Source organism: Carcharodon carcharias, chromosome 13 (assembly GCF_017639515.1).
Source record: "Carcharodon carcharias isolate sCarCar2 chromosome 13, sCarCar2.pri, whole genome shotgun sequence".
NCBI classification, from domain to species: Eukaryota; Metazoa; Chordata; class Chondrichthyes; order Lamniformes; family Lamnidae; genus Carcharodon; species Carcharodon carcharias.
In genome coordinates, this window is record NC_054479.1 from 67,273,761 (window position 1) to 67,296,765 (window position 23,005).

General features: G+C 42.9%; 1 protein-coding gene across 1 annotated transcript in view; it reads right to left on the reverse strand.

The window, feature by feature from the left end:
- LOC121286054 (glutathione hydrolase 1 proenzyme-like) overlaps positions 1-18,802 on the reverse strand; it is a 114,706-nt gene extending 95,904 nt beyond the window's left edge. The window contains exon 1 of the mRNA XM_041203065.1: positions 18,713-18,802. The gene's annotated coding sequence lies outside the window, so the exon portion shown is untranslated. The remainder of the gene's footprint in view (positions 1-18,712) is intronic.
- Between the last annotated feature and the right edge of the window lie 4,203 nt (positions 18,803-23,005).

Below are 23,005 nucleotides of genomic sequence, written 5' to 3' on the forward strand. Positions count from 1 at the left end.
ATGTAAATGGCGTTTGCACCACAGTTCGGGGAGATTGCCAACACGCCATCGGGAGAATTGCAATCTATTTTTACAACGGTGGTTTTGCGACTTTTCGCCTGCTGCTGGATTCTCCACTCCCACCTGCCACGAAACCCGCCATGGGCGGAATGGGAAAATTCCGCCCAGAGTATTCCATTTGTTTACTTCAGTAAGCTTCTTCTCTTTCTCGTATTTTCTCTAAGTCTGTATCTTTGACCTGTGACATCAATGTACGTGGAAGGGTAGGAATCTGTGTCCACAACCTTATTCACTGAGTAACTCGCATGGAGCCAATCCATTCTGCAAGGGTGAGGATCTATAACTCAAAAGCGCTAGTTGAAAATCCTTATTCTTTTTCAGTAATGTCTTTAGAGTTCTGGTACCTTTTTCAGCATCTCCATTAGCCTGAGGAGACAATAAACTTGTTGTGTGAACAAATCCAAATAGTTCTGTGAAGTCTTGAAACTACACGTTTGCAGATTGTGGACCATTATCTGATATCAGGAATCCCACGGACTGTGAAAATTTCTTTCAATGACATTATCACTGCATCTGATGTGTGACCATGTAACCGCTCCACTTCAATCCACCTCAGGTGTTAATCTACTCCTTTTCTGAACATTTTCCCTCAATGCTCAAATAAATCCATTTCCATTCACAGGCCTTGTAGAAAAAGAAGATGACAGTAATGTTTCTTTTGATTCCTGTCAGTGAATTGGATATGTGATATATCTGGATATAACTTTTTCCAATGGCTTCAAGGGAAACAGTCACCAGGCCGAAAACTATGCTCTGGCTCTGCAATTGGTAATACTGAAATGACCTTGATGTAGAGGCTGTAAGATCTCAAGTCTCAATACTCTTGGAATTACCATTCTATCATCGTATATCAGCAAATCATTGATCACTGTCAGATGTGCTCTCTGCTCAAAATATGGTCTTAAGATAGGACCATGTGGGATATATGCTGGCCATCCAATAATGCAAAATTCTCTTAACTGCTTACATTCTGCATCTGATTTTTGAACCTTTTGCATTTCACTCAATCTTTGTGTAGTTGCTAGTAATGTCATTATAGCAAACGCCTCGACTTCTTCCACAAATTCAATATCGTCTTTTTCTGGATTCTCTGTTTCAATGTGTGATAATGCATCAGCTGCGCACTTTTGTTTCCGTTGAACATATACACTCTGCATATCAAAGCTCATTAATTTTAATTCAAACCTTTGAACTCTTGATGGCATTGCTGCAAGTTCTTTCAAATCCAACAGTGTGACTAAGGTTCATAGTCTATTTCTATCGTAATGTGAAGACCTAAGGCATAGTCAGCAAATTTCTTGCTGCCCACATGGCTGTTAATGCTTCCTTTTCGATTACTGCATATCTCTCATCTGTACCTGTTAACGAATGTGATACGTAATAGACTGGCCTGCATTCTCCATCTCTGTACTTTTGGCCACTCTCCAAATTTTCTTATCCCGTCTGCGACAATGCTGGTGCTGACAGGCTGAAAAATCCCAGCCAGTACCTCTGATAGCATCAACCTCTCCTTGAATGTTTCTAAATGATTCTGAAGTGCTTCTTCCCAGCACCATTCATTGTCTTGGTGTAACAATGCAGTGGCTCGTTGAGCTTTGTTAAGAATTTTAGAAATTTTGCCACTTGTCTTACCATTCCCGTGAAAACTGTATAATGTTCCTTGGAGCTGAAAATTCTTCTATGACTCTGGTCTTCAGTGGATCAACCTTTATTCCTCATTTATGCACTCACTATGTGACCCAGAAACCTGATTGTGGATGTGAAAACTTATACTCACTGTTGAGTGTCAATCCTGCCTCTTGTAGTGTTTTTGGTACAGCTCTCACTCTTACTCAGCTCGAGTGGACTCGTGCATCAATAAGTCATCTTCAGTACTGTTGCAGGATATTGTCAAGACCCAAAGCCTTTGCTGTATCCAGTGCCTTCAGCCCTTTCTTGATATCTTGTGGAGGGAATCAAATTCGCTGAAGACCGGTAAAGATCTGTGATGCTGGGGACCTCCGGAGGAGGCCAAGATGGATTGTCCACCTGGCACTTCTGGTTGAAGATTGTTGTAAATGCTTCAGCCTTATCTTTTGCACTGATGTGCTGGGCTCCCCCATCATTGAGGATGGGGATATTTGTGGAGCCTCCTCCTCCAGTGAGTTGTTTAATTGTCCACCACCATTCACAACAGGATGTGACAGGACTGCAGAGTTTAGATCTGATCCTTTGGCTATGGGATCACTTAGCTCATCACTTGCTGCTTCCGCTGTTTGGCACACAAGTAGTCCTGAGTTGTAGCTTCACCAGGTTGACACCTCATTTTTTTTTAGGTATTCCTGGTGCTGCTCCTGGCATGCCCTCCTGCACTCTTTATTGAACCATGGTTGTTTCCCTCGTTTGGTGGTAATGGTAGAGTGGGAGATATGCTGGGCCATGAGGTTACAAATTGTGATAAAAACAAAAAACTGCGGATGCTGGAAATCCAAAACAAAAACAGAATTACCTGGAAAAACTCAGCAGGTCTGGCAGCATCGGCGGAGAAGAAAAGAGTTGACGTTTCGAGTCCTCATGACCCTTCAGCAGTTCTGCTGAAGGGTCATGAGGACTCGAAATGTCAACTCTTTTCTTCTCCGCCGATGCTGCCAGACCTGCTGAGTTTTTCCAGGTAATTCTGTTTTTGTTACAAATTGTGGTTGAGTACAATTCTGCTACTGCTGATGGCCCACAGTGCCCCATGCATGCCCAGCTTTGAGTTGCTAGATCTGTTCAAAATCTATCCCATGTAGAATGGTGTTAGAGCCACATAACGCGATGTAAGGTGTCCTGAATGTGAAGACGGGACCTTGTCTCCACAATGACTTTGTGGTGGTGGTTCCTACCGATACTGTCATGGACAGGTGCAACTGCAGCAGGTAGGTTGGTGAGGATGAGTCAAGTATGTTTATCCCTCTTGATGATTCCTTCACCACCTGCCACACACCTAGTCTAGCAGCTATGTCCTTTAAGACATGGCCAGCTTGGTCAGTAGTAGTGCTGCTGAGCCACCCTTGATGATGAACATTGAAATCCCCCACGCAGAGTACACTTTGAGCTCTTGTCACCCTCAGTGGTTCCGCCCAGTGGTATTCAACATGGAGCAGCACTGATTCATCAACTGACGGGGTTGTGGGTGGGAGGATGGTGCAGTACGTGATAATCAGCACGACAGCTCTTTGTCTATGTTTGAGCTGAGACTTCATGTGATCCAGAGTCGATGTTGAGGACTCCCAAAGTAACTCCCTCCTGACTGTATACCACTGTCCCACCACCTCTGCTGGGCCTGCCCTATTGGTGGGACCGGACATAGCAATGGTGATGGTGGTGTCTGGGACATCATTAGTAAGATATCATTCCATCAGAATGACTATGTCAGGCTGTTGACAGCTCTGCCAATTTTGGCCCTAGCCCCGAGATGTTAGTAAGGAGGACTTTGCAGGGTCAATAGGGCTGAGTTTGCCATTGCTGTTTCCGGTACCTAAGTCGAGGCAGTTTGATACAACTGAGTGGCTTGCTAGGCCATTTCAGGGGACATTTCAGGGGACATTTAAGAGTCAATGACAATGCTGTGGACCTGGAGTCACATGTAGGCCAGACCAGGTAAGGACATTAGTGAACCTGATGGATTTTTTTTACAACAACCGACAAAAGTTGCAATAGACTTTTAATTCCAGATTTTTATTGATTAAATTCAAGGTCAACCATCTGCCTTGGAGGGATTTGAACCTGGCTCCCCAGAGCATTACGTTGGGTATCTGGATTATTAGTCTAGTCACAATACCACTATGCCACCACTTCCCAGTATGTACAGTATTTCAGTAATTAGTTTCTCTCAGTGCTTTAAAGTAGCTGTTAATTCTCCCAGAACCTTCAGCTCCATACCTCCTGGTTCATGTAGCTTTTTGTAGGATGGTAACATAGGAACATGAGTAGGCCAATCAGCCCATTGAGCCTGCTCTGCCATTCAATACGATCATGGCTGATCATCCATTTCAATGCCTTTTTTCCGCACTATCCCCATATCTCTTTATGTCATTGTTATTTAGAAATCTGTCAATCTCTGCTTTAAACATACTCAATGACTGAACTTCCAGAGTCCTCTGGGGTAGAGAATTCCAAAGATTCACAACCCTCTGAATGAAAACCTTTCTCCTTAACTTGGCCCTATGTGGCTTCCTCCTTATTTTGAAATTGTGTCCCCTGATTCTAGACTCCCCAGGCAGGGGAAACATCTTACCTGCATCTACCCTGTCTGTCCCTTTAAGCATTTTTTAGGTTTCAATGAGATTACCTCTCATTCTTTAAAACACTAGAAAATATAGGCCCAGTTTCCCCAATCTCTCTCCATAGGACAGTTCCACTATCCCTGAAACAAATCTGGTGAGCATTCGTTGCACTCCCTCTAAGGCAATAGTATCCTTCCTAAGGTAAGAGGACCCAAACTGCACATAGTACTTACTCCTGGTGCAATCTAACCAAAGTTATATACAATTGAAACAAGACATAACTACTGCTGTACTCATTTCCTCTTGTGATTCCTAATTGCTTACTGTACCTGCATGTTAGCCTTCAGTGATGTGGGCACCCAAGACTCTTTGTACATTTACACTTTCTAATCTCTCACCTTTAAGAAATATTCTGCACACCTGTTCCTCCTACCAAAGTGGATAACCTCACACTTTTCCACATTATATTCCATCTGCCATGTTCTTGCCCATTCACTAAGTCTGTCCAAATCCTCTCAAAGCTATATTTCATCTCCTCACAACACATTCCTACCTAGCTTTGTGTCATCTGCAAACTTGGAAATATTACATTTGGGTCCCACATCCAAATCATTGATATAGGTTGTGAAGAGTTGGGGCCCAAGTACTGATCCTTGCTGTACCCCACTAGTCACAGCCTGCCAATGTGAGAATGATCTGTTTATTCCTACTCTCTATTTTCTGCCTGTTAAACAATCTTTAATCCAGGCCAGTATATTACCTCCTATCCCATATGCTTTAATTTTGATAATCGAGCTCCTGTGGGGAACTTTATCAAAAGCCATCTGAAAATCCAAGTATACTAAGTCCACCAACTCCCCTTTATCAAACTTGTTGGTAACATCCTCAAAATACTCCAACAGGTTCATCAAATATGAGTTCCCATTCATAAATCCATGTTGACTATGCCCAATCCCATCATTATTGTCCATTTATCACATCCTTTTGTAAAAGAAATATCAATTTTTTCCAAATATTACTGTGGTATACTAAAACAGGCTTGTGTATGTATGTTTGTGTGTGACTAATTTAATTAAACTAAAGATGGTTAGACTGTAAGGTTTGAATCATCAAAGGGATTAAGTGTAAAAACAGTTATTTTGAAATGGAGATGAGTGAGCTAAGATGAGGTCTCAGCAGATACAGTGTGACTGGAATTCGCATTTTTAGATAAGTTGAGAGGTTGTTTGATTTTCAAAGGGACAGGATAAGATATTTTACAACTGGCAAGATAAATAAGGCAAAGTTATTTGGTTATTTTTCTTGAAATTGCTGGCCAAAAGGACAACATGAAAGATTTTTATATTCTGGGAAAATTAATTACCAAAGTAAGGGTGAAACAATGGGATTTACAAATCAACAGGGAGAAAACATATTTAAAGAAAGAAGGAAAGTTGTATGGGAGTGGTCCTGTGAGATCCTGAGAGGTGGACTGTGTGAAATAAACCTGTGAAAAAGCAGCCTCTAGCCACCCCAGAGAAGTACTGGTTTGGTCCAGAGTACAAGGTTTTGTTAAAAGTCATGGAGTTCCATTGTTGAGTGAGATGGAGAGAAGCACTATGAATTACCTCCCTTATAGCAACAGTGGGTGCTTGTGGTAATATTGCTGGATGATTTTTATAAATTAAGAATTTATTTGGACTGTTGCCCGAAAGGGGTGGTCCATTTTTAGGTACCATGTTTTTATTGATCATCAGCACGCATTCTAACTGGATGTGCATGAAGTTAGATCATCGAGATCATGTGCAACTATTAAAAAGCTGTGTCAGTGTTTTAGTATACATGGCCTACCAGAAGTCATCGTTTCAGATAATGGTATTGCTTTCACTAGTTACGGAATTCCAGAAATTTATGAGCTTAAATGGGTTTAAACTTATTAAAACAGCACCATATCATCCCTCATCCAATGGGTTAGGAGAAAGAGCAGTGCAAGCCTTCAACACAGGAATGAAGAAATTATCCGAAGGAACATTAGAAACACGAATTTCAAGATTTCTTCTACAACTATGGGTTCAACACTGTCTGAATTACTAATGAAATGCTTCCTTCATACAAGATTGAGTCTGGTGTTTTCTAACTTGGAGGGGAAGGTAGAGAAGAATCAGGGTAGTCAGAAAGTGAACCATGATATTCACAGTAAAGCTTGAATATTTACTGTGGAAGAGAGAGTTTTCCTGTGAGGTTTTTGAAACAGACCTAGTTGGGTTCTTGTTATAATTGTCTCTGAAACAGGACCTTTGTCATACCAAGTGGAAGCAGAAAACCAGATTGTTCGGAAACATCTGGATCATCTAAGAAGTAGAGAGACATTCCAACAGCCAGTTACTCCACCTGACATTGAAGCCAAACCTTTAATCCCTGAGGCTCCAGATCGACATAGAATAGACATACCTGATGTCTCTGCTGAAGTGAATAATTCTGAACTGCCATTGTCTAAGGATGTCCCTGATGCTACAGTTCATGTTCAAGTTGATCCAATGGAAGAATTTCAAGTCGTAGAGCTACACTGCTCTAACCAAATTAGAAAACCACCTCAGAGACTTAGTGCAGGACTTTTACCTTGTCAGGCGGGCACAGCGGATGGGCCAGGGAGCGGTCGTGAAGCCAACCACCACCCGCAATCAGGCACCAACATCGATTTCACACTGGCTGGCCAATTAACAGCCAGCCAGCATGAAACGCACAATGCAGCACTCAGCGCTGCAAGGGTGGGAGTGAGAGGAGGGCGAACATGGAAATTTGTGCACGCATGTGGGTGTGCCCAGTGATAGCTCCCTGAGACACAGAGCTGCGTCAAGGAGCTGAAGATTTAAGAACTCAAAAATAAAAAAGTTTCTACTGTTAAAAATGTATATCCTCATGTGACTCAGTCACGTGAGCAGGGGCATGTTATGAATGAAATGTAAAAATTTTAATTTAATTCTTAATTGCTGTTAGAAACCTCATCCAGCCCGTGGATGAGGTTTCCTAAAAATCCAAAGGCTGCTTGCTTGGCCTTTTCACCTGCCCGCTAACCATAAGGTTGGACCAAAATGTCACATGAGAACATTCTCCCAACATAATAGCGCATCATTTTATGCTTGAGCTGGTTGGACGTATGTCTGCCCACTCAGCAGAAAATCCTGCCCCTAAGAGGGAGGAATGTAATGGTTGTAAGTAAAGGCATTTACACTATTTTAGGGATCACATGATTGTACTGCTGAATCAGCCCTAAGTGCGGGTAATCTTAGGGCCGGAGCTTTCTAGTTGTGGACCTGGTTCAAGCATGTAGCTTCTTCATGAGCTCTGTAAATGAAGTTTACTGTTTATAACAAGAAACCTGTCCAGTACACCAAGTTTATTACAATACTGTTCTAGAAAACCATCCCTAACACACGTCTGAAACTTGTCCTCCACAGCATTAGTGCTCATTAGGTTTACCCAGTCTATGTGCAGATTGAAGTTGCCCATGATCACTGTATTACCCATGTTTCATGCTTCTCTAATCTCCTGATTAATACCATGCCCCACACTACCATTACCTTTTGGTGGCCTATAAATAACTCCTACCAATGTCTGCTGCCCCTTGCTGTTACTTAACTCCACCCAGATAGATTCCACATTTTGTTCTTCCGATCTGAGATCCTCCCTTACTAATGTCCAGAGCCCATCCCTTATTATCAGCATAACATGACCTTCTTATCCTTTTTGCCTGACCTTCCTAAATGTCATTATCCTTGAATATTCAGTTCCTAGTCTTGGTCATCCTGTAGTCATGTTTCCATAATGGCAATTAGATCATACCCATTTACCTCTATTTGTGCCTTTAAATCATCTACCTTGTTACGAATGTTGCTTGAATTCAGGGACAGTGCCCTTAACTTTCTCTTTTTGACATTATTCCTCATTCTAAGCTTAGTTGATGCCTGCCTTCAATTTGTCTACCTTTTAATTTCACTTGCTACTTTTCTAATTCCTGTTACCAGCTTGATTTCTTTTCAATTTGATCTACCCGTCAGGTTCCGAAAAGCTAGTTTAAACACTCCCTAACAGTACTAGCAAATCTCCTTCCAATGATATTAGTGCTGATCCTGATAAGGTGTAATGCCTCCATCTTGTACAGGTCCAACCTACCCCAGAACCGCTCCCAATGCCTCAACAATCTGATGCTTTCCCTCCTACACCAATTCTCCAGCCATATGTTCAATTGAACAATCCTCCTACTCCTATTCTCACTAGCATGTGGCCCTGGAAGTAATCCTGAAATTATTGCTCGAGTTCCTATTTTGTAATTTTATTCACAGCTCCCTAAAACCCGCTTTCAGGACCTCATCCGTCTTCTTACCTATGTCACTGGTACCAATGTGGATCATGACCTCAAGCTATTCATCCTCCTGCAGAGGATGTTCTACCATCGCTCCGGGGCATCCTTGACCCTGGTGCCAGGGAGGCAGCACACCATCCTGGAGTCATGTTTACTGCCACAGAAATGCCTGTCTGATCCCCTATCAAATCGCCTATCACTATTGTTCTTCTATTCCTCTTCGTTCACTCCTGTGCAGCTGAGCCACCCATGATTCCATGGACTTGGATCTGGCTGCACTCCCCTGAGGAACCATCACCCTCACCAGTATCCAGAATGGAAAACCAATTAGCAAGCAAGATAGTGCAGAGTCCCTGAATCTATCTTCCTGATTCACTTAGACTGCCTGGTGATCACCCATTGCCCATCCACCTGCATGCTCCTAACCTGCAGTGTGATTATCTCCCCAAATGTGCTATCCATTTATTCTTGTATCCTGCCTTGGAGATTCCAGCCACTGCTTGATTTCTGAAACCCAGAGCTTACACTTCAGCAGCCGGTGACACTTCCTGCAGATGTATTCATCTATGGCACATGGTGCGTCCATGACTTCCCGCATACTGCTGGGTGTGCATTCCACTTGGCTGAGCTGACCTGCCACACCATAACTTTAAACTATTTATTACAATTAGAATAAGTAGAATAACTTACCAGTTATCCACCAATCAGCTTCTTCTCCTGTACCGAAGTAAGACACAACTACTGGAGGCTGAAACGGTTAGAAAAAGGAAGAAGCACCACCCCGACCTAACTCTCTTACTCACCAAACTCTCACTTTACACTCTGTGCACCCGAAGCAGCATTCTCAATGCAGACGAAGCAGCACTGAGGAAAGCCTCTTTTTATGCTCCCTGAAAAACAACTGCTTCAAGCTTCTGAAAGCCAGGTTAAGCTAGCTACCTAATTAACTAGCTGTAGCTGCTCTCAGAGCACTTGTATACTCCTGTTCTAAGGCTGGTAAAAAACTTATCTTCTCTTAAATGTTACAAGCTCAAAAACCACAGTCTTTCTGGTGTATTGAACTGTGTAAGATGGCTGCCTGCAGGGATTCCCTCATGGTAGAGGTCACGTAACTACAGCAAGCTGGATAGGCATGTAGTAATGATTGCATTTCAAAACCAAACATCCCCCTTTTCATAACAAACAAAAGACAAATTTGCATGTGCTATCATCTGTAGCTGTGAATTACCCAGTTACTCACTATACCAACTTGTTTTCATGCATTAACAAATTGTTCATTATTTTCATTAGTCTTTGCAAATGCATTGCATACATTGTCCTTAAATCATGCAGGTCCCTTAATGGTACAGGTGCACATTGTCCTTGGCTATCCGTCTGGATGATGTACCTTCTCCAGGGAGTGTTGTTCCCATGGCACTTGTTGTTGCCATGGTGACTGTTGCTGATTTCCATTTCCATTTTGTTGTTGGACTTTTGGGAGTGGAGGTCGTTCTGCACTCTGTGCAGCTGATGAGATCCAATCTTCCAGATCAGCCGCCTGTGAAGGAACAGCTTTTCTAGTTGTTCCTATAAGTCTACAGTTGCACCGGTATCTTTGGTTGTTCACTTCCACTGCATATGATCAAGGTGACAACTGCTCTACTCATGTCCCAATTTGCCATGTGGGCTGATTCCTGTTGAGGGCGTTGAAGGTTTGTACCCTGACTGGCTCCCCAGTGCTCAACTCTGATAATGGTTTGGCAGTCTTGTCAAAATGATATTTGGCTTTCTGCTGCTTCACCTTGATTTTGTCACTCACACCTGTTACTACTTCTGGTTTCAGTAGATTTTTTGCTATTGGAAGAGTAGTTTGAGTGCAGCGTGACATTAGTATTTGGACTGGACTACTTTCCGTGCCTTCAGTCAGTGTGTTTCTCCACTCGAGGATTGCCTTGTATCCATCTGTGCTACATTTACTCAATTTCTTGATGATTCCTTTGGTGATTTTTACTGCCACCTCAGTCTTTCCATTCGACTGGGGATAGTACAGAGATGATATATAGTGTTGAATTTCCCAAGCCTTTGTGAAGCAGCTGAATTCTTCACTTGTGAACTGAGGGCCATTGTCACTTGTCACTATGTCTGGAATGCCTTAATAACTGAAGTGTGCTTTCAGGCATTCTACTATTTTTCCTATCGTTGAAGTCAGCTGGTCTGAATACGAGCCAGAACAATAGTCTACAGTGACAAAATAATAAGTTCCTGTTGTAAGGAAGAGGTCTACTCCCAGCTTCATCCACGGTCTGTCTGGGATGTCATGCGTCACCAACGGCTCTCTAGCTTGTTTAGCTTGGTACTTGTTACAAGCTAAATGTGTTACTAGCCAATGTGGTCTTTAAATTCATTGCTCATGGTTGGCCAGTAGAGCACTTCTCTTGACTGCCTCAATCTCAATTCAATACTTTAATGACTTGCATGGATGCATTTCAGCATCTCTCCTCTCATCTCCTTAGGGATGATGACTCTATTTCCTTTGCACAAGATGTCATCTTGGGCTGTCAATTCATCTCAGTATGCCCAATACACTCTTCTGAACACAAGTGTGTCCTTGATGCTCTCAGTCCATCCTTTCAGCACTATTTCTTGCAGCACCTGGAGAGTTGCATCTTTTTGGGTATTTTGCTTGATTTCAGCAAGGTGCTCATCTGTCAGATTCGATGTCTCTGCTGGGTTGATAACTTCCAGAGCATATTGAGCTGCTGCTTCACGTTGAATCTGGAAGATTTCCACATTCTGTTGTAACAATCCTCAACTTTCTTCATAGGGAGTGCTTCTGTCGACAGCATGTCAGCGATGTACATCGGTTTTCCTTGCTTGTATGTCACATTCGGATGATATCTTTGTAAACAAATTAACGTTCTTTGCAGATGCTTTGAAGCAGATAGTAGCGGTTTGAGAAAAGTGCTTAAAGTGGCTTGTGGTCAGACTCCACTGTTACTTTATCAGTCCCAGGCAAGTATTGATGAAAATGTTCACAAGCAAAAACAACGGCCAGGCACTCTGTCTCAATCTGAGAGTAGCATTGTTCAGTTTGCATTAATGCTCTTTATGCAAATGCAACTGTTTGTCCTTGTTGCATTAGGGTTGCTCCAAGACCTGTCTCACTGGCATCACACAACAAGGTGACTTCATCATTGATGTCATAGTACCTGAGCACTGGTGTTGTTATCACTAGTTGTTTAATTTTAGTGAACGCTGCTTCTTGTTCTGTTCCCCAATACCACTGCACATCCTTGGAAGTGAGTTTATGTAATAGTTCACACTCCAATGACAAATTAGGCAAAAGTTTTGCTGAATAGTTCACAAATCCAACAAATCAATGCACTTCTTTCATATCTATTAGTCACTGCATCACTGTTACAGCTCTCACCTTGTCATGATCCAGGTAAAAAGACTTTTTGCTGTCAGTACATGACCTGTGTACTTGAATTCCGGCATCTTCAGTTGCAATTGTTTCTCGTTCAGCTTCATCTGGTGAGCTCTCTCTAGCAGTCGTATTACATTCTGATCGCAGTCAACTATGGCTTCTTCCATTGTGTCTCCACATCCTTAGACTAGGAGATGATCCGCTATGGTTTCCAGTCCCGGAAGATCACTGACTGATTATCTGATGCTGTGTGTGTTGATACTCTTCTGGAGCCACGGAAATGCCAAACGGCATGCACAACCATCTGTAACTCCTAAACAGCATCCAGGATGTAATTAAAGCTGTTGTTTTTATCCAGTTTCACTTGCCAGTAACCATCCTTAGCATCTATGGTAGTAAAGATCTTTGCTTCGGCAAGTTGTGGCAATATTCTTTCGATGGTTGGCAGGATGCAAATACTGCAGAGGACATTATATAAATGAAAAGAAGGATTGTCCAGCATTGGGAAAGGAGTGTTTTAACTGCAAGAAGCCAAATCATTTCGCACACAAGATCTCTTTAGCGCTTTATTTAGATCCTTTGGGTCTAAGCATACTCTCAGCTTTCCATTGTTTCATTGCTACCATGCTGCTAATCCAGCCTGAAAGAGCTGTCACTTTCTTGATTACTCTCTTCTTTTCCAGCTCTTCTATCTTGTCATTTAAGCTGGACTTGAGGGCAGCTGGAGCTCTTCTCGACAAGCGCTGAATTGATCTTACATCCTCATCTACTTCTAGATGATATTCTCCTGGTAGACACCCCAACCCTATAAACACATCTGTGTACTCCTCTAGGATCTGTGCAGCAGGCAATGGTCTTGTGTGCTGCGAAATGTAAATCTCTGTTGGCACATTCAGGGTTACCAGCCCAAGCCTCAGACTCGTTCCAGCTAAGATGAGGGGCTGTTGCATACCATCTATGATCTGGAACTCCAGGTTTTCATTCCTGCCATTTCAATGGGCTCTCAGACTAATTTGTCCTCTCGGTATGAGTATCGTATAGCTTCATCCTTACTTTCAAGGGCTTCATTTTTGGATCACCATGTTGTGCCACTTCACACAGGCCTGTGAAAGTCATGATGTTGCAGACACACTAGTGTTTATCTGACACTTCTTGTTCACTTGGCACTCTCCTGAGGTCATCATTGTAACAGTCACAAACCATTGATCACCTACTGACTTGATGGAATCAACCTGCTGTATGGTTTATAGTGCTCAGACTCTTCTGCTGATATCTCTCCAGTGGCCATCTGTGTAGGCTTGATTTGCTTCTTTCTAGCCAAACACTTGTGTGTGAAATGATTTCGCTTCTTGCAGTTAAAACACTGCTTTCCCCACATTGGACAATCCTTCTTTTCATTAGTATGATGTCCTCCGCAGTATTTGCATCCTGCTCTTTGTCCCGGATTGCTCTGCTCTTTCAGAATATTTCTCAGCATAATGTATCTCCTGGTCTGTTCTGCCATAGATGTGCTCTAGCTGACATTTTATAACCTCCATGGTTCTGCACATGTCTATCACTTTCTTGAGGGAAAGTTTCTCCTCCCTCGGTAGACTTACTGTCACTGTCGGGTCTCTTATGCCTAAGACAACTGTATATTTAACATGATCATCTTTTAGTCGCCCAAATTCACATGATTCTGCAAGCTGTGTTATTGTAGTCACATACGGAACAATGGACTTTTTTTCACCCTGAGCCCTAATGTTGAATAAATACAGTTCTTAAGCTACATTCATGTGGGGTTTAAAGCGTGTTTTCAAAATCCCTGCAGTTTGTTTTTTCTGTTCTTCGGAGAGCTTTAGGGTGCAATACAATTTGTAACAGTCTCTCCCCAGCAGTGTTAAAAGTGTTGCTACTCATATTTGCTCTGGCTTGTTAATCTGTTGCAATCTCATGGTTTTGCCATTGCAAGTGGAGAGGTTAGCTGTAGCTGCTCTCAGAGTAATTGTAGACCTGTTTTACAAGTTGAATAAAACTCAACTTCTCTTAACTTAAGGAGTAACTTTTAGTTAATTGCTAAATTAAAGAAAAAAATAGACTTTGGATAGAAATTATCCCTTAAAATTGTCTCACTCACCAACTCTCAGTGCAGGCTATTTGAAGAACTCTCTTGTTTAACCATGGTCCAGCATTCAAAAGAACTGAAACTGCTGCTCCAGTGTCTAATTTAAAGTGTGTCCTGTGACCTTCTGCCAGGATCTCTGCAATCCAATAGTTTCCCCTTTTTTAATCTCTCCTAAGAAGGGTATTTCAATGTCTTGAGAATCTTCAACCTCTTGGACTTTGTTTTCTCTTTGACTCTTCTGCCTATTTTTTTCTACTGTGAAGTACTGCCTGAAAATGCCCATACTTTTGCACCAATGGTATTGCAAGTCTTTGGTGGGACAGTTTCCACACCTGTGCCTTTCTCTTCCGCACCAGCAACAGCTGGACTGGGCTGCCACCATTATTTGCTTTTCATGCCACACATTTCACCTTCTCTCTATTTTCCCTATTTTATGTCTGACAAATTCTATTACTTTGGGATTCAGGCTGTCTCTCCTCTGAGTACCGATCAGTTCTGCCTCCTGATCTTGGCCCCCTACATAAGTGAAACTCCTTAGCCAGCATCGTCATCTAGAAATGGCAAATTACCTGATAATGTATCAGTCACTACTTCAAAAACTATTCTTTTGCAAATTAATTCCCCTTTCAGGTTTCTTTACACACAGTCTTCTGCTAATCATTAACAATGCATTGATGCTTTTCCATGTCTCTGGGTGCATCTATTGAACCTCCTTCTTCATTCTGCCTATGTTGTTGGTACCTACATGGACCATGAACACTGGATCCTTCCCCTTCCACTGCAAGTTCCTTTCCAGCCCTGAGCAGATGTCCAGAGCCCTGGCACTGGGCAGGCAACACAGCCATCCGGACTCTCACTCTTTGCCATAGAGAACAATGTCAATCCCCCTCACTATACTATCCCCTACTACCACTACATTTCTGTTTCTCCCCCCATTTGAATGGCTTCCTGTACCACAGTTCCATGGTCAGTTTGCTCATCCACCCTGCAGCCCCCACTCTCATCCAAACAAGCTAAGAGAACCTCAAACCTATTGGATAATTGCAGAGGCTCACACTCCTGCACCCTGGGTCCCCATAATTGCCGGATGCACAGTCACACCCTCCTGTCCCTGGCCACTGACCAAATCAGAAGACCCTATCCTAAGTGGTGTGACTGCCTCCTGGCATAAAGCATCTAGGTAACTTTCCACCTCCCTGATGTATCACAGTGTCTGCAGCTCAGCCTCCAGCTTAATGACTCTGAGCTGAAGTTCCTCAAGTCACAAACACTTACTACAGATGTGTTTGCCTTGGATCACAAGGTTATCCAGGAGCTCCCACATGCTGCAGCCTTGACACATCATCTGTCCTGCCACTCTTAATCTGTTTTAAATAATTACTTAATTATATTAATCACTTATGTTACTTTCTTATATATTTTATTAACTTTGCTACCAAATTGTGTACTATTTTAAACCTTAGGGTTAGAATAGAACTTACCCAGTTACCAGATACTCACCAAACAGCTAACTCCTTTCCCTATTGTAGAGCAAGAACCAATTTCTACGGGGTGTAAAAGATAGAAAAAGGAAACAAATGCACCCTCCCCACTTCATCAAAATCCCCCTGTCACCAAACTCCAAGGGAAGAATTTTCTGTTGGCGAGCAGGGGCAGGGCTCGCTCACCGACTCGTAAAATGATGCGCGGTGACATTGGGCGGGCGTCCCGACATCACTGTGCATCATTTAGATTGTCAGTTTGGCGAGCATGCAGCCGGGTTGGCTGTGTGCCCACTGAACTGTCAAAGGCCTATTAAGGCCATTAACAAAGATATTAAACAAGTTAAGAATGCTGCCCGTCCAACCTTAACGTTGGCGAGCAGGCAAAGAGCCCAGGCGGCTTTCAGATTTTTCATGAAACCTCATCCATGGGTGGGATGAGGTTTCATGAAGGGTTTATTAATTACATAAAAATTTGTGAAAAAATTAATGGACATGTCCCAGCTCATGTGACAGTTTCAAATGAGGGTTCATGTCCTTAAAATTTTTTTTAACCTTTATTCTATTTTTGAAAACTTAAACTAATCTCCCTGAGGCACCTCTGTGCTCAGCGCTCCCGGTTGTGCTTCACAATGGGCGTGCCTTAATTGACCTGCCCACGTAAAATGGCGGCAAGCATCCAATCAGGACGCTGATTGGGTTCGCATGTCGCTCCTGTCCCCCCCTGCATAACCCCCCCAACGGGGAGAAATTTCTGCTCCAATTCTTCACTCAACCAGCTGTATTCTGTTTGCCAAGGCTGCACTCAGAGCCGTGAATTTATAGTAAACTGAACAGCGGCTACAGTAGCCAGGTTCAACCAGTTAGCTGTAAGAGCTGAGTAGTTAATTAGCTAGGAGTGAGCTTACCCTGTCTAAACTGCGAGAAAGAAAGAACTTAGCCTGCTTACACAGTACTTTGCAATTACTGCTAATTACAGGCTACATTAGATTTTAAGAGCAAAATTTAAGAACAAAATTAACACTTAAAACTCCCCTCTCACCAAACACCAAACCTTAATTCAATTAGTCATCTGCACTCTTGTTATTTTAGTAAATGACTTAGATAAAGCTGGGAAAGAGGTTCTGCATAGGGAGTTTGAGGAGCAAGGCATTAAACTAAAAAGCAGAACCTCAAAGGTAATGATCTCTGGATTATTACTTGAGCCACGTGCAAATCGGCATAGGGTAAATAAGATTAGAGAGATGAATGCATGGCTCAAAGACTGATGTGGAAGAAGTGGGTTCCAATTCGTGGGACACTGACAGCAGTACTGGGGAAAGTGGGGGCTGTACCGTTGGGAGGACTTCACATGAACTGTGCTGGAGCCAGTGTTCTAGCAAGTCATATAGCTATGGAAGTAGAGAGGGCTGTAAATTAAAAGATGAGGGGAAGAGATCATGTAGGTGAAGATTGAGTAAATTACAGGGAAATGACAAGGCAATAGATTAAGATAACAACAAAGGTAATGATAATCAGAGTATCGCAGGTAAAGATAGTGATTGCATATGAGTGTGCAGAAAGTAGGACTAGAGTTTGCAAATACAGTAAATAAAACTGAACTAAGGGCTGTGTATCCGAATGCCTGCAACATTTGCAATAAAACAGATCAATTGTCAGCTGAAATAGAAATTCATATGTATGACCTTACAGCCACTACAGAGACGTGACTACAAGGAAACCAAAGCTGGGGCCTGAATATCCAAGATACGTATCATTCAGGAAGGTCAGGAAGCTGGGAAAAGGTGGTGGGGTAGCTCTATAATTAAAGAGGGTACATTAGTACTGTAGTGAGAGATGAACTTAGTTCTAAAGATCAAGATTTAGAATCAGTTTGGGTGGAACTAAGGGGCAGGAAATATTGGTGAGAGTTTATAGGCCAACAAATAGCAGAGGCTAAGTGAATGGGCAAAAATTTGGCACAAGAAATTGATAGGAAAAGCAGAAATACAGTGTATTTCTTAAATGGTGAGAGGCTGGGAAATGTTGAACTTCAATGGGACGTGGGTGTCCTTGTTCATGAGTCGATGAAAGCTAACATGCAGGTACAGCAAACAATTAAGAAGGCAAATAGTATGTTGACCATTACTACAAGAGGATTTGAGTATAAGAGTAATGGTGTCTTACTGCAATCATATAGATCCTTGGTGAGACCTCACGGAGTATTGTATACAGTTTTGGTCTTCTTATGTAAGGAAATTTATACTTGCCATAGAGGGAGGGTAACAAATGTTAACCAAACTATTTCTTGGGCTGGAGGAATTGTCCAATAAGGAAAGATTAAATAGACTGGCCTTTATTCTCTGGAGTTTAGAAGGATAAGAGGGTATCTCATTCAAACCTACAACAATCTTACAGGGCTCCAAATGGTAGATGTAAGAAGGCTGTTTCCCATGGCTGGTGTGTTTAGAACCAGGGGACACAGTAAGAATAAGGGTCAGGTCATTTAGGACTGAAATGAGGAGGAATTTCTTCACTAAGAAGGTGATGAATCTTTGGGATTCTCTGCCCCAGAGGGTGTGGAGGCTCAGTCATTGAGTATGTTCAAGACTGAGACTGATAGATTTCTACATATTAAAAATATCAAGGGATACGGGGACAGTGCAGGAAAATGATGTTGAAGTAGAAGGTCAGCAATGATGTCACTGAATGGCAGAGCAGATTCAAAGGGCTGAATGGCCTACTCCTGCTTCTACTTCTTATGTTCTTATGAGTATAGTCACTTCCTTCTGTGACATCACAGACTATGAGGTTATTATAGTTAAGCCTTTGTGAGACTTAGACAAACATATTCCATTATACTACAGTCATCATTTAAAAGTAGATTAGATTGTTGATTGTAAAAAAAACAGAGCAAAGGGGTAAAGGACCAAGTGGACACATAGGATTAGAAATACAGGTCATCTGGAGGATAAACATCGATATGGACTAGTTGGGATGAACACCCTGTATCCTTTTTGGAATCTTCTAAAACAGTTTTGCATTATTCCTCTGACAGACATTGTGAGCCAAGGCCCTTAAACAGACACTCACCTGCCAATCTCTGAACATCTCTCTGCATCTGCAGCAACAACAGCTCTCTCAAAGGAATAAGCTGGCACTTCCTTGGACTTCAGCCCAAAGCACAGGCTTAGGAAGAAGATGAGGTGACCATTTTCACAACTAAGATTGTAATGAATCCTTTTGTTCCACATTTTTTTCTAAAAGGAAACAGGAGGGGAGGTTCAGGTCTGGGTGTGATCTCCAAGAGGATGTCAGAAATGGCTACACTTCAATGAAGTACCTCATTGGCTGTAAAGCACTTTGGGGCATCCTGTGGTTGTGAAAGTGCTACAAAAATACAAGTATCTCTTTCTTTCTTTCAAGTAAGGCAGATGCAATATGTTTGGGTGATGGATCAGTCATGGTTGAATATCTTGTGGCTTGTGCAAGGTGTAGGATGTGGGTGTGAAGCTTCAAGCAGTGCTGAGAATGGAATGTTAGGGCAAAGTTATAAATATTAGGCATGGGTAGTGATTAATAGAGATTGTTGGTTGGTGTATAAAGGCTTGTGGTGAATTGAATCATGCACAAAGTTATCGTTTCAGCTTTAGTACGGGCACGTGAAGATACATTTATGTGAGGATAGCATCTTTTAAGTGCATTAACCACTGAGACTACTTGCTCCCATTTCTTTTTATTTATTCTTTTATGAGATGTGAAAAATTGCCCTTAAGACGGTAGTACTGAGCAGTCTTTTTAAACCGCTGCAGTCCATGTGCTGTAAATACACTCATGGTGCTGTTAGGAAGGGAGTTCAAGTTTTTCTAAATTTATTCATTTATGGGTTGTGGTGCTAGTCAAGCAGGTTGCTTTGTCTTGGATGGTGTTGAGTTTCAGAGACTAGGAATCCTGCAACAAGTAACTCACCTCCACATGTCCACACTCAACAAGGCACAAGTCAGGAGCGTGATGGAATACTCTCCATTTGCCTGGATGAGTGCAGCTCGAACAACACTCAAGAAACTCAACATCATCCAGGACAAAGCAGTCCACTTGATTGGCACCCCATCCACAAACATTCACTCCCTCCACCACCGACGCACAGTGGCAGCAGTGTGTACCATCTACAAGATGCACTGCAGCAACTCACCAAGGCTCCTTAGGCAGCACCTTCTAAACCCACAACCACTACCGTCTAGAAGGACAAGGGCAGCAGATAAATGGGAACACCACCACCTGGAAGTTCCCTTCCAAGCCACTCACCATCCTGACTTGGAAATATACCAGCGTTCCTTCACTGTCGCTGGGTCAAAATCCTGGAACTCTCTCCCTAACAGCATTGTGGGTGTACCTTTACCGCATGGACTGCAGTGTTTCAAGGAAGCAGCTCACTACCACATTCTCAAGGGCAATTAAGGATGGGCAATAAATGCCAGCCAAGTCAGGGCTGCCCAGATCCCACATCCCATGAACAAATAAAAAAAAGACACTGTGCAGACTAATGTTACACCTAGAGACACTGTGCAGACTAATGTTACACTTATACAATAACTATAAAGCTACAGGCCCAGTGTTCATTCAGGTGGAACTTTCAGTGCCCTGACCTGCTGGAAGCAGAGCAGTGAAAAAATTGTGTGGACCAAGAAACCAGGAATCCTCCATGCTGTGGAGCTTTCACTCCATAATGAGACACTTACATCACGGATTCATTGGGGAGCACATGTCTGCAGCCGGTTAGTCTAGGGCGGAGATGGATCAGACGGGGTGCGGTTAATCAGAGGAAGGGGCGGTGGAGTTGGGGGTGGGGGTGGGGGGAGGGTTGATCAAAGTATTGGCAGCCTGAGGTTTGAAAGTCAGAGGCCTCATGTGGATGGGTGGGGTTGTTGAGATTGTAAACCTATGGGGTCATCAGGACCTGTTTGAGAGGATGTGGAGGTCAGAGGATTCAGGAAGGGTTTGGAAGCCTTGGAGGGATGGGCCGGGCGGGGGCGTGGTCGGGTGGGGCGTGGTCGGCGGGGCCGGGCGGGGGTGTGGTCGGCGGGGCCGGGCGGGGGCGTGGTCGGGTGGGGCGTGGTCGGCGGGGCCGGGCGGGGGTGTGGTCGGCGGGGCCGGGCGGGGGCGTGGTCGGCAGAGCCGTGGTCGGCAGGGCCGGTTTATGGATGAATCACTGGCTGATAGGTGGATCTGGAAGGTAGGCACATACCTCCTGAAACCAAGAATCCAGCACCTCAGGAATCTCGGCTGACAGCAGTTAAAGTTTAAAAGTTGAATGGCTGGCAGCCTCATTATCATATTTAAAGTTCCGAACCTCCTCTTTGGATTAGAGTCTTTACCCGCCCACCTTCCGTGGAGAAACTGATTGTTAAGACTTTAACTATCTCCACCCAGTGATAATCAAGTGATTATCAGGGACATCCTTTGCTTTCAAAATCAACTTAAAAAAAAAACTCAGATGAGGAAAAGACGTGGAACCGAATTTTCAATCGCCTATGGGGTGAGATCGGGTGCAGGTGCATTTTGAAAATTGCATTCCAGGATGGTCTTCCTACACCTCCACAGCATGCTGCAATGAAAGCGAGGCCGGGCGGCTATTTTAATTAAACCAAGTAAACTTAATTAACAAAATGAGGGACAAATTAAAAGGCAGCCCCTTAAAAGAATACTGCAAAATGAAAAGCAATATCTTAAAGGAAACTTACAAACATCAAATCAAAACTTGATTAAAAGGGGTCGCTAAAATACCACAGACCCCGTGGTGCCCGCTGAGCAAGGCCAGGACGGGGGAGTGGGTAAACCTGTTCACCTCCAATTAACCAGCTGATAAGCTCATTGAAGAGCTTGTTAACAGGCTGGAGAGGAACAGAACAAAGATTTGAATTCTGAGAACGGGAAGAGTGAATGGCCTGGTGCATGGTATTGCGTGGGAGCACAGTGGTATGTAGTGTTGCTGCAGATTTAACTATTTGAAAACAAAGGGAAATTTTAACTGAGGTGCTCAAGCAGTGACACAAGTTGCCATCACTTGACCAGAGCAGTTCAAGATAATGATTGAACATTTAGACACTTGTTTGCACTGTGACGGTGCTGGCCTTCTGCTCTGCTCCATCCTGCAAGGCAATGGCAAGCCAGTCATAGCAGCTGTCTGCCATCGCGATATGCCCTCCAGGCAGCATCCAACTACAAACTTACCTCCAATTCAAATAGGAGCTTTGTATACACAAATATCATTACATCAGCGACACAGACATGGTATATGGTTGAGGCATGGAAATGATCCCAGCATTGGGCATGTGGGTTTTTCTGCCCATTCTCCTGGGGCTATTGGATAACCTGGGTGTAGCAAATTAAGGAATATTGTATTGGGGAAGTGTGCCTGACTTTTCAGTCAGAAAATTTACAGATATAGAAAATTGGAATGGCTCCTTCGTAACAGGAGCACTCTTCCCTTACCATGCGCTTGTGCTATGGCACAGCAGATGGTAAATGCCAAGCTACTCAAATGCCAGAGGGAAACTTGAAACAGCTGCCAAATTGGTTTTTGCAATTTGTATAGTATGAGGAGCAACACTGAAATCAGGAAATGATATCCCCAGCTACTTGTGATGATTTTATAGTAAAGTAAACATTTATTAAAAGAATAAAGAAAAAAATGCAATTACACTTAAATAAAAGAATGGCTTCACACAGTCAACAGTACTTTAAAGCAGTTCCACAAATCTTAACTACCCTCAGTGTTAACCTTCCCCTTTTCTGTTCAACAACTATACTTATAGATTTTAAAATCTATGGAAGCCCAGTAATCTTACCACACAGTGCTTTTTACTTGGGATGTTCTCTGATGCTAACTGCAACTGCTTCTTTCAGTCTAGTCTTGCTCACACTGTCTTCTGGGAGTTCTGACCAGCTATCCTGCTGTCATCTGGGAGATCTAAGCAACTATCCCCTCACATAGACTTCAGTATTTCCTTAAATACGTTCCTTTCATCTCTCTTTTGCTTCAACCAGTCTCTTCATAAATGCTTTCTTCCCAGGATTGATTAAATTGTTCTTTACTTTAGCTCTTAGACTTGTAAAAACAAACTTACTCTATCTTTATAAAAGCAAAATACTGCAGATGCTGAAAATCCAAAACAAAAACAAAACTAGCTGGAAAAACTCAGCAGGTCTGACAGCATCTGTGGAGAGGAATACAGTTAACATTCCGAGTCCGTACAACTCGAGACATTGACTGTGTTCCTCTCTGCAGATGCTGTCAGACCTGCTGAGTTTTTCCAGCTAGTTTGGTTTTTGTTACCCTATCTTTATCTTATATCTTTTTATAACCTGCATATACCCACTTTGAAC